This window comes from Cylas formicarius, unplaced genomic scaffold (genome assembly GCF_029955315.1).
Source record: "Cylas formicarius isolate icCylForm1 unplaced genomic scaffold, icCylForm1.1 PGA_scaffold_5__7_contigs__length_24384050, whole genome shotgun sequence".
Lineage (NCBI taxonomy): Eukaryota > Metazoa > Arthropoda > Insecta > Coleoptera > Brentidae > Cylas > Cylas formicarius.
In genome coordinates this window covers 10,366,837-10,380,646 of record NW_026844341.1, presented here as the reverse complement: position 1 = coordinate 10,380,646, position 13,810 = coordinate 10,366,837, and the positions used below count along the sequence as shown (strand labels likewise).

Here is a 13,810-nt window from a genome sequence, read left to right as displayed (position 1 = left end):
AATGACCACATCACCCGAAACTTACGGCCACCTGGCTCGCCGGATCTTAATCCTTTGATTCTTACATATGATGCGCGGCTGAGTTAGAGAACAATAAGTATCCTCACAACATTATTCCATCGTTAAAGGATGGAATAACAACCACAATGATCAACACGGAGGAAGAGTTCTTGCCGCTAATGGGGATTTCATTGAATAATTATGCAATCTAAGAGTCAATTGATATTATGTAAACATTTTATGGAATTGCAAAAAATATGAATAAATAAATTTTAATATCAATTTGTCCTGAAATATAGTACGCATCCTGTAGAAAAGAGAATGGCACGAAATGAAAAGCCTATGATAGTGTTCCCCTGTCCAAACTTTTCGAAATATTGGAAAAGAGTTCAGTTGAATTGCTTGAGGAGGTCGTGCAGAATGTCGTGTTTGGAATAACACCCCACGGCAAAGAACGAGCACCTATTACACAAAAACAATTACGATGGATGTTAGAAGAATGAATAACCAAAGGAAGCCGATTAGTTTATTATCCTATAAACAGAAGGAAACGCGGAAGACCCATGCTCATAGAAAAAAAAAGTTGAAAATACATTGGAAGATCGAGGTCTTACAAATATCGATAGGCAAGATAAGAATTTCTTTCTTTTGGCTACTTTAGTCAAAAAATTTGTTACCGCTCTCGCCTCGATGACGAATAATTTAGTTATTATTTGGTCGCACTGTACAATAAAGAGAAAATTTTCGTTAGCAATAAACCGAGTTCCGCAAAAAATCAAGTCAAGGCACGAAAGATTTAGAAAGCGATTTAATGAAACGAGACTAATCGTATCCCGTAGTCGTTCGTCGTTTATTGGACTTAATTATAACAAATCGCCAGTGGTTTCCGTAGCGAACATGTAGCGGGGATTATTATCTATTTGTGTTATCGATGCGATCTGCTTTAGTTACCGACTGCGCCAAACCGAATACCAACTAATTACGGAACGCAAATAACACGAACCGTTTTGTGTTTTATACGGGAACGGTATATAAACACCGGCATTAATAAAGGCAATCGCAAGCCTTAAGCCGCAAACACACTATACAGAATTGTCCTTCCTTGAGCCATGGTATGTGTGACACACTTCCACATACTCACTCGGGCTTGCATCATCGATTTTCCTTCCAGTGCAGTTTTAGTATTTAAGAAAAAAATTAAGGTCCAATTGGAATTACAAAACTCTCTGACCTAAATAAATTATTATTTCACCAATAATGAAGTTTGGACTTTTATTATTACAGTATATTATGTTATTTTTATTATTATTGTAATATTCGAAAAATGGTTAATGTTGACTAGCTGAAATCAAGTTCTTAAGAGTGACTTCGTCTTTTGAGATGTAAGTATGTAAGAAATGTATTGGTTTTTATTGGTATTAAGTAGTGTAAATTTCGTTGTGCAAAATGTTAACTTATTACTGTTATATTGTTCATAATTGAAATAAAGACCTTCATTGTAATTATTATTTGCTGTGCTTAAGTGTAAAACCACGAGTGCGTTCGAAATTTTATTACAAAGAATTATGATTGATTGATGAAACCTGGGAGCTCTTTAATGCAATTTTTATGTGAAAGTTGTCCGTATCTAAGTGATGAAGAAGTATCTTAGCGGGTACTGCAAAACGCAATATTCGAAAAGTACCAGAACTGGTTAGAAGGTTACATTCAAAGTTGACTTGCCTCATGCAAACTATTACTATTATGGGCCATTTATTTTCTATGGTAGTTTAATACGCGTCCGTTATCTATACTCTCGTCAAAATTTAAAGCGAATCAATGTAATTTCAATCTAATCAGAAATTACCAAAATCGGTTTTAGACTTATATTCCCGCTTATATTGAAATTAATGAAGTTTAGACTCTCATTATAATGCCTTGTTCTTGTATTGTTATTGTAATGTTCGAAAAACAATAATAATTAGTTTGTATTGATATCAAGCAATGTTGTCAAAAATTTTGTGCAAAACTTGTTACTGTTATATTTATTTTATAATTCAAATAAAGACCTTTATTATTATTAAGTGTGATAGCACGAGTGCATTTGAGAGCTCTTTAATAATGCAATTTTTAAATGAAAATTGTCCCTTCAAAGTAATGAAGAAGTATCTTCAGTACCTATAATCCATAAAAAAGAGATTTGTTTTACAATTTCAGCGGGGGCTGCGTAATCGGTTAGAAGGTTGATTTGCCTTTAGCAAACCATTACGATTTTTTGACCACTTTCTATGGTAGTTTAACAGGTGTCCGTTATCCACACTCTCTTCAAAATGATTTCGAAGATTCTTACAGTGGTCTATTTTCCATACAGTGCAATTCTAGTATTTAAGAAAAAATTAAGGTCCAATTGGAATTACAAAATTCTCTCTCTGACCTAAACAAATTATTACTTCACCGATAATGAAGTTTGAACTTCATTATTTCATTGTTTTTGTTATCATTGTAATATTCGAAAAATGGTTACTAGCTTAAGATCTTAAGAAAAACTTCGCCTTTGTTGTGTAAGGTGTAAGGTGTGTAAGAAGTGTATTAGTTTGTATTGGTATTAAGTAATGTAAATTCAAATATCTCAATGGCGAACTATGCTCTGTTCCTCAATGCAACAAAATCATTATTAAAACTTAGTGGTCTGAGCCGTATTCCATAGGCGTAGTATTGGCAGTGTTGGCAAAGTTCCTTCTCGAAAATAGCTGCGGTTTCTGAATTTGTTGCTGAAAAATTAGTAAAACTACGCTTTCTAAAAATGAGAAACTTAACATTCGGAGTTCAACAATGAGAAAAATGGATAATTTCATTCCATGCATGGGTTACAAGAGAGATTGTAAGAAATTTTGAAGGAAACGAATTTTTGATACGAAGGGATATGTCTTATAGGGACGAAAATTGCGTTGGTAAAATATGGCAGAATAAAAATTTAAAAACGACGAGGCAAATTTTCATGGAAAAATGGTCTATTACTATTAAGGTTATGAAGACCTGGGTCTGTTGTAGTCATAGATAATACCACCTACCACTCAAAAAAAATCGAAAAAATACCCACGTGTGCACTGTCATTGTAAATTTACATTTTATTTCTATCTCGCGTAAAGCAACGAAAACAGAAGAAAAAACGAGACAAAAAAAATGTACGACCGGTTTCCCTTTATCTACGCCTATCGCGGCGTCTACATTTCCGTATAATTAATCTAACAAGTTTGCAATAAATAAAACCGGAGGCGAAACCGGTCGCGTTTGAGTAACACCGTATTTTTCCCACCGCAAGTACCGCAACTTGATCTACAAACTGAGATTTGAGAAAATATTTTCTTAATTACATACTCAGCCGTGGTCGTACGGTTGATGTATCTGTTTTTTTTTTCATACTGTTGCAACACGCTCACGCGGTCTGGTTACGTTCCGTGACATCGAATATCACCATTGTTTAGTGGTCACGGAGATTCAAGGTCGTAGCAGTCCACCGGATAAGAACAAATCGGCAGGGCTACATTACTAAAGTTGAGTTTTTTTTATAGAACTCGCGAAAATGTAAATTTTCTAGTTATTCTAGTTTTGAATTGTCTACCCAGCCTAATCTCCAAGTCATCAGGTGGGATGTTCAGATCGCATATGTTTTGAAGAAGATTAGGGCACTTTGAACTTTGACTCTCGCTCAAATTCGAAACTTCCACAATCCGCATTTGTCTCCATCAAATGGTTTAATGTTCCTTTTGGCACGTTACGAACGAAATTACCGCGTAAAACAATCCTTCCTGCGTTGTCCAAATGGTTTCTTTAAGAGCATTTTAAAAGATAATTACTATATAGTCAATCAGTTGTGTGATCGATTGTTTTCTTAAAAGAAAGAGATATTAATAAATAAACTGCTGGACAAGATTAAGCCAACATCATTAATTGGCCTCATTTTTTATACTATTTTTTTATGAATTTATTGTCGGATTTGAAGGTTTTTTTTTTTGCATCGTAGGTTGGTTCCTTGACAGTGGCATGGTTTTCACTGATAATGATAAAAAGTTCATTTTCGATTTAAATAAAAATATTATGTTTTTTTCCGAAAACTCGTATCACCTTGTGGAGTACACTAGCAACCGAAACATATAGCAGTGACATTAGAAGGTAGAGCTCCTAGATCTTTCGTCAACATTTTCTTTTTTGGTTTACATCATTATTTCTGTTATTAAAGGAGTGTATATAGCGTATATAGCGTAAGTAGTATATTGTGCAACAAGTGCGGAAAACAGCATTTGACTCACGAGTTTACTTGACACGAGCGGAGCGCAACGGAGCGAGTGTTTAAAAAACGAGTGATTTAAAAAGTTTACCGAACTTGTTGCATCCTACACATTTGCTTCGACCGTTAGTTTTTGGGTACATTTTCGCAAAATAACACCAATACATTCACTGACATGGCCGTCAAAATTTAAGGCGTGGAAATATATCCGAAAACATCCGATTGCTCCCAAATCCGTGCGGTAAAATCACGGAAATGTCCGAAGTGCCTCGGATCCGGACGTGGTAAAATGACGCTTCCCGCAAGCTAGGTAGGTGTGTAATTAGTTATTTTGTAGACGGGAGTAGAAAATTTGGGAGCAATCGGATGTTTTCGGGGATATTTCAAACGCTTTGAATTTTGACGTTTGCCAATTCTGACGGTCATGTCAGTGAATTTATTCGTGTTGTTTTACGAAAATGTACTCAAAAACCAACGGTCGTAGAAAAAGTATAGTATGCAACACGTTCGGTAAACTTTTTAACTCGCTCGTTTATTAAATACTCGCTCCGCTCGTGTCAAATAAACTCGTCAAATGACGTTTACCGCACTTATTGCATAATATGATATAGTTTTTATCATTCAATACATTCATTGTGAAACTTATTTCAGTATAAGCTATACAATTTTTCCGGCATTTCCAACGATGTGTCAATATCGAATACATTATTTGTTATCTGTATAATTTCTGCTCGCTTTGATAAATGAAAAAAAAATTAACGTCATTCTGCAATTGATTTGTGGTTAGCCTGTACGGGATTGCCGCTTCGAACCTTTCTTTTTAGAGCATCCCATAGATGCTCTATGGGATTTAAATCGGGACTGTGAGGTGGGCATCAATCGAATAGCTATAACTTGCTACGTGGGGACAAGCATTATCCCAAGAAATGAACATAATAATCGGCGTTCATTGATCTTACACATATCGTCCATTGAAACATATTCCTTCCCAAAACATTACAAAGCTTCCACTAAACGCGATTTTTGGTGAGATATTTCAACTTGCAAATTTCTTTTCTGTCCTTCGCCAAACACGTTCACGGCCATCAGAAGAATTCAGACAAATTCTCGTTTCAACAGAAAACGGAACCGTCTTCCAATGATCAACACTCCAATTTTGATAACTTCTTGCAACTCTGTGTGTTCCCTGGTGAGCAATTGTTTTGTCGCCGGTCTTCTGAATGTTCGAGACGGTGTTGTATGATGGCGAAATACTTCTAAGCTTACTTTTTAACCTAGCAATAGTCATCTTCCTGTTTGTTAGAGCAGTCGGCCTATAGCTCATCTCTTGGATCAGTACATCCTGTTCGTCCTTGTCCTGGCCTTCGAGAATAAGATCCTGTCTCGTTAAATCGTTCAACCATACGACTTCTTGTTGAACGATGTCTTCTGATCACATTAGCAACATGAATCATTGAATGGCCCTCATCCACTAATGTTAAAGATCTTCCTTCTTCTGCCGATAAATTTCTTGGTCAATTCATTTTTTAAGAATAAAATAATGGTCCGGCAACTGGGTAAACGAAAAGAACGTTTAATAAGCAGTTTTCGACCAGTTTTAAAATTCCAGAGCCTATTTGAAAACATTTAACAATGAATGTGCTGAATAATAAAACCATGTTACACTATAAAACGGTGTATCTTCGTGAATAACGGAATATAAAACGTGAATATAAAAAAAATCATTCATATAATAAATAATACATTCAGAAAAAAATAGCTTCAAAAATGTGACAAATTTATGATGTGTTAATTTGTCACGGAGTTTATTTCTATAACATCAAAATCTACTGTGTAATATTTAGCTTGTAGGCTTCACATATACCACAATTGTTCCGTAAATTTCATAGCCATAAGATTGTTTGATTCTTCAATTTTCCCTGTATTATTAGTTTGAATAGTCAGTATTTTCCATTTCTAAGAATATATCCGAAGATTTCTACATATCCTTGTTTAAACGTTAACATAACTTCGCGGTATTCTTGTAAACACCCCTGTCTAGAATATTTTTAATATTCGTTGAAAAGTCCACGCTTCGAAGGTCACGTGGCACCTCTCAGAGCCCACGCCTCGCACGTAGTAACGTTAAATACAATTTTCAATGCTCAATTCGAACCCCAGCATTATAGCAAAAAGCATTCGATTTGCTGGATTATACACCTGAAGAATACTTACCTCTACCTTGGTTCGTATTATCATGCATTTAGTCTTCTTTGCTTAAATTTCATCCAAAATCAGTATTGTCTATACCTGATCAATTAGAGCTTGAAGGCCCCTCAAGATATATAATAACCATTAATGAAATTTCCAACAATGCGATTCTGTAGAGCAGTTTTGGCTATTCTTGAATAAAAACCTTTTGATTTTCACCGCATCCCCAACAGGGAGCGATGATAGATATATAGGTCCAAATGGATTTAAATATTTTTAAATCGTCTGCAAATTGAAGGAAATCGCACATTGCAACTTCGTCAGTCAGCTCGTTGATAAGGATGGAAAACACTAATGGTTCTGACTTAAAAGTCTGAAGCGCTCCGGATGTCGCGAAGCATTGCGGCTATTATGGCGGTATAATGGAGAATCAGCTTCTCCAAAGTTTTGGCAAAGTTGATGGAGTGGGATAACATTTCAAGATGGGTACACCCAAGTCCAAGTTGATTTAATAGCTTTAGTGACAGTTTTTTTGAACACGTTGACAGAGGCAGAGATAAAGGGAGATAAATATCTTAACATGAAGTAAATGACTAGAGAGATACTCGGTCCAGTTTGTCTGGCTGGAACTAGCTCGACACCGTGCTTTCTTTATTAACACATTATTTTTCATTTTGCGCAAATCTCCATTGAACGAATTTATAACAAGGCACTGGTATTGAAACAACCGACATATGGATCATATCTTTTCCATGGTATGCAGGACCCATTAATGTAAAAAAACAGGTGATTTAAATAACCTGTAGCAATCAGAAAACATTTAAAAATCACTAAAATTTTGTCCAATTATCGATTATTTCTCATTCGAAATAAAACAGGGCCATCGGAAATCCTCGACCTCCTTACTTACGTGTCCGATCGAACCGTCAGTGGAGATGAGTCCGCGGGAACGTCACCACTCTCGCACATCGAATCACCAATATTACGTCGGCACTTCCTGGCCAAATATCAACAACAAACGATCAAAACTGGTAAATCATCGACTACGACGTCGGCTTCGGGGCGAAACGAAGAACCAAACCCAGCCGGCCGCCCTTTATCGATCACACCCACGCAAGGCGCGCACGAACGCGGTGCCCAAAACTTCAGGCGTCGCGACGGACGATCCCGGGGTTTTCTTCCCTCCAAGTCTCTAATCGTTCCCCGTTACTCGATCAATCGAAACCCAAAAGTAATCGCTCATAAAAAACGAACGCGGGACGCAATAATGGCCACAGTATTATGCAGTAAGGGCTCTCCGACTCGCTCTGCTCTACGCGCGTCTACGGCTAGGCGCGCGCGGGGGGGTGCGCCGCCGCAGGGAGGGAGGGGGAACCAGTCGTCGTCGCGGCTCGCAGGACCCCAGCAGGGGGCGCAGGCGCGACCATCTCCGGACGTCATGGCGATGGCGACAAAAATGTTTAGCGGGATTGTCTCTCTCTTCTCTCCGACGTGACGTTTTTATTAGAATTACGAGTTCGAGGAGAATTTGGTATTTTATTTTTTAGCTCGTCGGTCGCCATAGTCGCGCGGGGGATGCGCGGAGGGGTTGCTATCTTTTTATTCCCTTCATTAACTGACGATTGTTCTTGATAGGTGACTAGACGTTCAATTCAATTTTCGGGAAACGCGTGGGTTTATCTCAGGGCTCGAAGCCCGAAGAACCGTGGGAAGGCGATGATGATTCCTACAAAGGACGATTATAATTAATTTGGGACAAAGACGCAGGGACTGAACTCATCATAGTGTAGCTGAGACCATCACTTCTACTGCTATTTAACCAAAAAGCAACATTGACAAACTGGCGGACTGTAATTCTGTCTGTCAGCGTCTGCTCATGTAGGTAAATAAGGCAATGGAGCAGAGAAATGGCTGGGGAGCCAAACTTGTTCACCAACAAAGAGGACGTCGAAGCCCCTGGTTTCGTATGATACCAATACCCAACAATAGAATTTTACACTCGATATAATAGCAAAACGTTTTCATTGGATTATTTTGTTTGTTTCAATGGAAACTTCGCTTGATTTCATTGTGAAAGATAGATACCAAGAATGAGAAGAATTGGGATTACATTTACATATGTTGAGGGTTCACTAAAGGCATTAAAACATCGTTTCAATATGATAAATATAATGTTCATTCCGCCGTGCATTTATCAAGGAACAACCAAACCTACATGCAGGTATAGCAATAGCAGTCTTTTGTGTTTATAAATACGTACAGTGGCTATTGTTTTTGTCAATCTCAAGATTTATTGTTTTCGATTATTCGGTATTATTGTGTTCCATGGTAGTCGTGCTGGTTTATAGGAAATGTCATTATTCGAACTCTCGTATTTCCCTCGTGAACTGTGGTTGTGTCCCAGCGGCTTTTCGGTTGTCGATGTCCTTGCAACTCACCCGGAATGATCTGTGGTAATGTCGGGCGAGGTTCAAATTTTCGACTTCACTTCCGGTGAAGAAACTTGAGTGATCGTGCGTTGATTTGAAAGCAGCCGTTTTGAATGTCACTGTTTGGACAAATATTTGCTGTCCGTCGACTTTCTTACTGAAGTCCCCCTTTTTTCTTCTTTCACATTGTGAAACAATTTGTTGTAAAACCTTTCACTATAAAATTCAACTCTTTAATCCTCAAAACCAACTTGGTAAAAAATTTAGATAATTTTTTAAAACGAGGTTAGTGGGTTTCGATAAAGTACCTTCTCGGAATGACATGCATAGTTAATTTTTTCAATTTTATTTCGTATTTCTTCAATTTCAATATTGCCAAGCAAGTTTTTTTTACCCTCGTGTCTGTATTTGCGTCTTCAGAGACCGTACTAGTTAATATATTTTCGAACATTTTAAATTAGAGTTTTACTAGAACATTCCTTTGAAGTGCCCTACTGATTTATTGATTAAAACATCAGGCCCACAAGGAATGTGTACAATTTAAAAACAAAACGCGATCTACAGCTCTCCGAAATCAGCTGCCGTTCGCTGCTCTACAGAGTAATCATTTTTTATGCTACAGTGTGTTATCGATTGAACCTGTAGGCTGCGTTTAGAAAGGAAAGAAATTGCTATTTATCTCCGGCATACTATTAGAGTGAAACTGAGGGAAATACAAAGGACAAATGTTTTAGGATGGAATTGTGATTGGGAAAACTTCTTTAATTCTCATTTGACAAACCCTAACAAGTCAAAGCTATTTTGATTTAGTCACTCTCTAGCGACTTGGATTTACCGGTTTTTTCTTACTTATGCACCTCCACATAAATACCAGCAATGTTGCAAAATTTTTATTAGAAAAGAAAGAAAAGAAAAAGAAGAAATATTTGATCTGACTGATTAATAAAATAATTTATGTAGCATTATTGTAGTTTTAGTATTTTTTATTTATTTTTTTAATAAACCTGGTTTCGAAAATATGCTCTTCAGTCCTCATTGACTTTCTTCAAATTTAATTTTATTCCTAGGAATTAACGATTCCTTATACGTTTGAATCGGAGTAAGTGGTTGATCGGAAAATTCGGTCTGTCTTAGGACATTCTCTGAGTGAAGGGAAATGACGTAGTCAAGGATTCGAATTACGAGAACCGCTATGATGGATGACTAAAACTCAACTCTCTTAACCTTAGTGGTTGTGTTTAAAAAAGAACAAAATTCCCATTCATCTTCCTATTCAGCTGCGCATCATTACGATTAATTTTTTCTTTCATTTCAATGATTTGATGAACGAGAGTAGCCAAGTTGTCGACCTTACATCTCAAATAACAGTAAAATAGGTGTTATATTTACCCAAAAGTACAGAAATATTGTATGGAAGGGAGGGAACATGTGCAAGCGTAAAATAGATCAAAAGGTGTGAATACCTATCCAATACAGATTTACAACTAACAATATATAACTGTGGAATAAAAAACAAAGTGGGTAAATAATCCGAGAAAATTTAGTAATAAATAAATAAGTATTTTAATTTATGTTTATTATAATCCTTCTATATCGACTGAGTGGTTTTAGGACGTAGAATTTATTATTATACTTGCTGGACTCATCTAGTTTATATCCACAACCATAAAATAATTGTTTTTGTTAAAAATCTTCTGGATTCCTCCTGTGTCGGTTTTTGATGAATTGAACTTGCTGGCTATTGACTTCTTCAGAACTTAACTGAAACTGGCTCCCATTCTACTATGTACCTTCGTACATATTGCTTCAGAGAAACAAAGCTAAAGGGGGGCAATGAACATTGTCTCAGATGAGGGATTCCCTAACCCTAACATACGTTTTAGCATTGAATAATCTCCAATTCTTAAATATTCCTATCAACAGAAAATCAGACCTAAACATTGGATCATCACCATCATGCCAAAAAATCATTGGTTATCAACTCTTGTTTGCAGAGCCGTAAAATTATCTCAACCTGAGTTTACAGAATTTCATGTATATGCGGAAAAAAATACATTGGAGCAACACGAGAACATGAAAGAGCCTTAATACTATGACAAATAAACTCATTAGCAGTTGACGTAGGATAAATCCGGAAGATTTATGAGTAGTAATGACCATTCGACATACCCTTACAGGTCAAAGGTATGTTACTTTTGCAATCAGTAGTCCCACTCCAGCCACTTGGTTTTGGTAATTTTGTCTTATATATGCAAGAAAATGCAAAGTTGCAAAATTTTTCTTGGAGACGAAAGCTGATGCACTTGCACCAGATTTTAATCCTATAAAGTTGTTATGGGATAAGATCAAAAGAAAGATCAGTACTGGTCAAAATATGCCTGACAACACGGAGCAACTTATACAAGTGGTTTTACAACTTTCTTTAAATATATATATATATATATATATTTAAAGAAAGTTTTTATTTTTCATATAAACTTGATTCGAAAAATGCTCTTTTAAAAATAAGTTTTATTTCTTAAAATTGATAAGAAAGTATAAAGGATAAACTTACAACTAAGAACGTATTTTGTTCAACGTACCTAACTTAAACAGACTCAATTCCTTTACTATTGTGGATTAAATATTAAGGTGGGTAAATCATATTCGCGAAAGTTTAGTAAAAACTAAATAAGTATTTTAAATTCCGTTTATTATAATCCTGCGATGATGATATAGAACGAGTTTTTTAGGAACTAGAATTTACTACAATACTAGTTTATATCTACAACCATAAAAATTTAAAGAGATAATCATTAAACTCAGAATATAAATATAATCCTAGAAAGATAAGTAACAGAGAACAGTTGTTTTGATGATTGTGGTCTCCCATTCTGCCAATCACCTAACCATCATTAGACACAATAGCAAAACAAGACGTTCTCTAGAACTTGGACAGTTTTCTAGTAGTTTTCTGATTTGTAACTGCGCTAAAGCGTAGTAGTTAAATAATAGTCAACAATTATTTATTTTGGAAAAAACAGGGAAAAATTAGAGGTAAATATACACTCTTGGCTTTTGTTTCGAATTTATGCTTCCCCTTACGTCCCCATGTGTAGATGTGACGGAAAAACAATGGCAGTGATTTTTGATATACGCTAATAGAACAAGCTTTTGGTACTTGGCAGTGATAAAAGAAACTGGAGGACAAAAAGTAACTCTAAATGAATGAGCAAGCGAGTACCGTGTATTATGCATAGTCAGGGTTTTATAAATAAAAAGGGAATATCATGGGTGTTATCTACGAAAGTGAAAAGTAAAATTAAGGTTGCGGAGATTAAATCCTCAAGAAAGGCGGAAGACTTACCTAGCATAAATAAGATTAGAATCGTATACATAAGAGAAGAAGTGAAATTTGGGTCCATGGCAGAAATTTATGAAAATGAGACACGTTCGATGGTGAGGTTTTAAGGTACCAGTCAAATTGTAAAATGCTTGGGGAAAAAGTAAGAGAAAAGAACGTGGAAACAAAATATATATATATATATATATATATATATATATATATATATATATATATATATATATATATATATATATATATATATATATATATAACTATATAATTAGAAAGAATTTAATCACTACATTTAACAGAGTGCGATGCAGTATACATATCAAAAATAGTGCAATAGATACGAAAAAAAATGTTCAAAATATGTGCCTACTTGTACAATAAAAGACGAAGAAAATTTTTGAATGCTACAGAAGGCAAATGTTTAATACTTTGACTATTTTTTCATACTTTTCTCATTTGACTTGTTCACTGTTGAAGAACCAAAATGACCGCTTTTTAGACATTCCATTAATAGCTACCCTAGTCCACGTCTAGCGAAATCAAACAGAAAAAAACGCGTCCATTTAACTTAAATTTCCCCTTTCGGCCTTTTGTAATTAATCTGATCACCAATTTACCGAGCCGACCCAGCCGTTTTCATCAAATTAATTCAGTGAATTAGTCGGCCTTCCTCGCCCTTAGAGCGGTGACCGTTGGTATAAATCACCGCTGCGGATAAAGACCTAAATCGCGGGATAAATCATTACCTCCCCCAGCCCTTCACCGACCCGGACCCTTCGTGGCCGTAAGTAGGGCGCACGAAATAGGGCGGAATATCTCGGGAATCGGTTTCTTTGTCGAGCCCGCGGATAAATCTCGTTTCTTATTCCGTTTTTTGCGTCCGTTCGCTGTATTTTTCTACCTGAGCCGGCGAAGGTCCCATTACAGGGTGACCTTCGAAGAATTTTCAATACTCAACCGTCTACATCTCGCTTGATGGTATACGAGATGGAGTCAGGGGTTTCAGACAAATTAGAATAATCTGATTTTAACTTCTGTTTCTAAGTACTGAGGAGTATTTCAGTACGATCAAATTTGTGTAAGTAGAAATTAACTTGGGCCATATTAATATTCATAACAAAAATATGTGCTATAATGTCAGTAGCAATAACTAATAATCAGATATGGTAATACTAGTTGTAAGAAAATGTTGAAAGATGCTGCCGAATATTTAAACTATTTCACGAAAGAACGGAAGCAGGTTAAATTGAACCACCCAAAAAAACGCTAGGAAAACCAGCAAAATCCTAGATAATGCCGCAAAACATGCGATTCGAAGAAAAGTTCACTCCGATTTTAAAAGGGAAATACCCATCCCTTAGAGACTTCTGACGAACTTGGCAGTGGTTCTTAATTTAATTTATTAATACAATTGTATGTATGTATGTAATTGTATTAATAAATTGGGTATTATTTATATTATTACCAACAGGCTTTTTTATTATTTTATATTGATTTATCAACAAAACAAAACATCCGCTCAGTATTTTTATTGATTTAGTACTTTTCTTTAATATTCTTATTTAGTACACAAGTGCATATAGTGTG

At 35.9% G+C, this 13,810-nt stretch overlaps 1 protein-coding gene across 2 annotated transcripts in view; it reads right to left on the bottom strand.

Annotated features, from left to right (window-relative positions):
• The window catches only part of LOC132702553 (lysine-specific demethylase 3B), a 547,286-nt gene that overhangs the window by 355,278 nt on the left and 178,198 nt on the right, over positions 1 to 13,810 (bottom strand). The gene's annotated exons all lie outside the window — the stretch shown is intronic.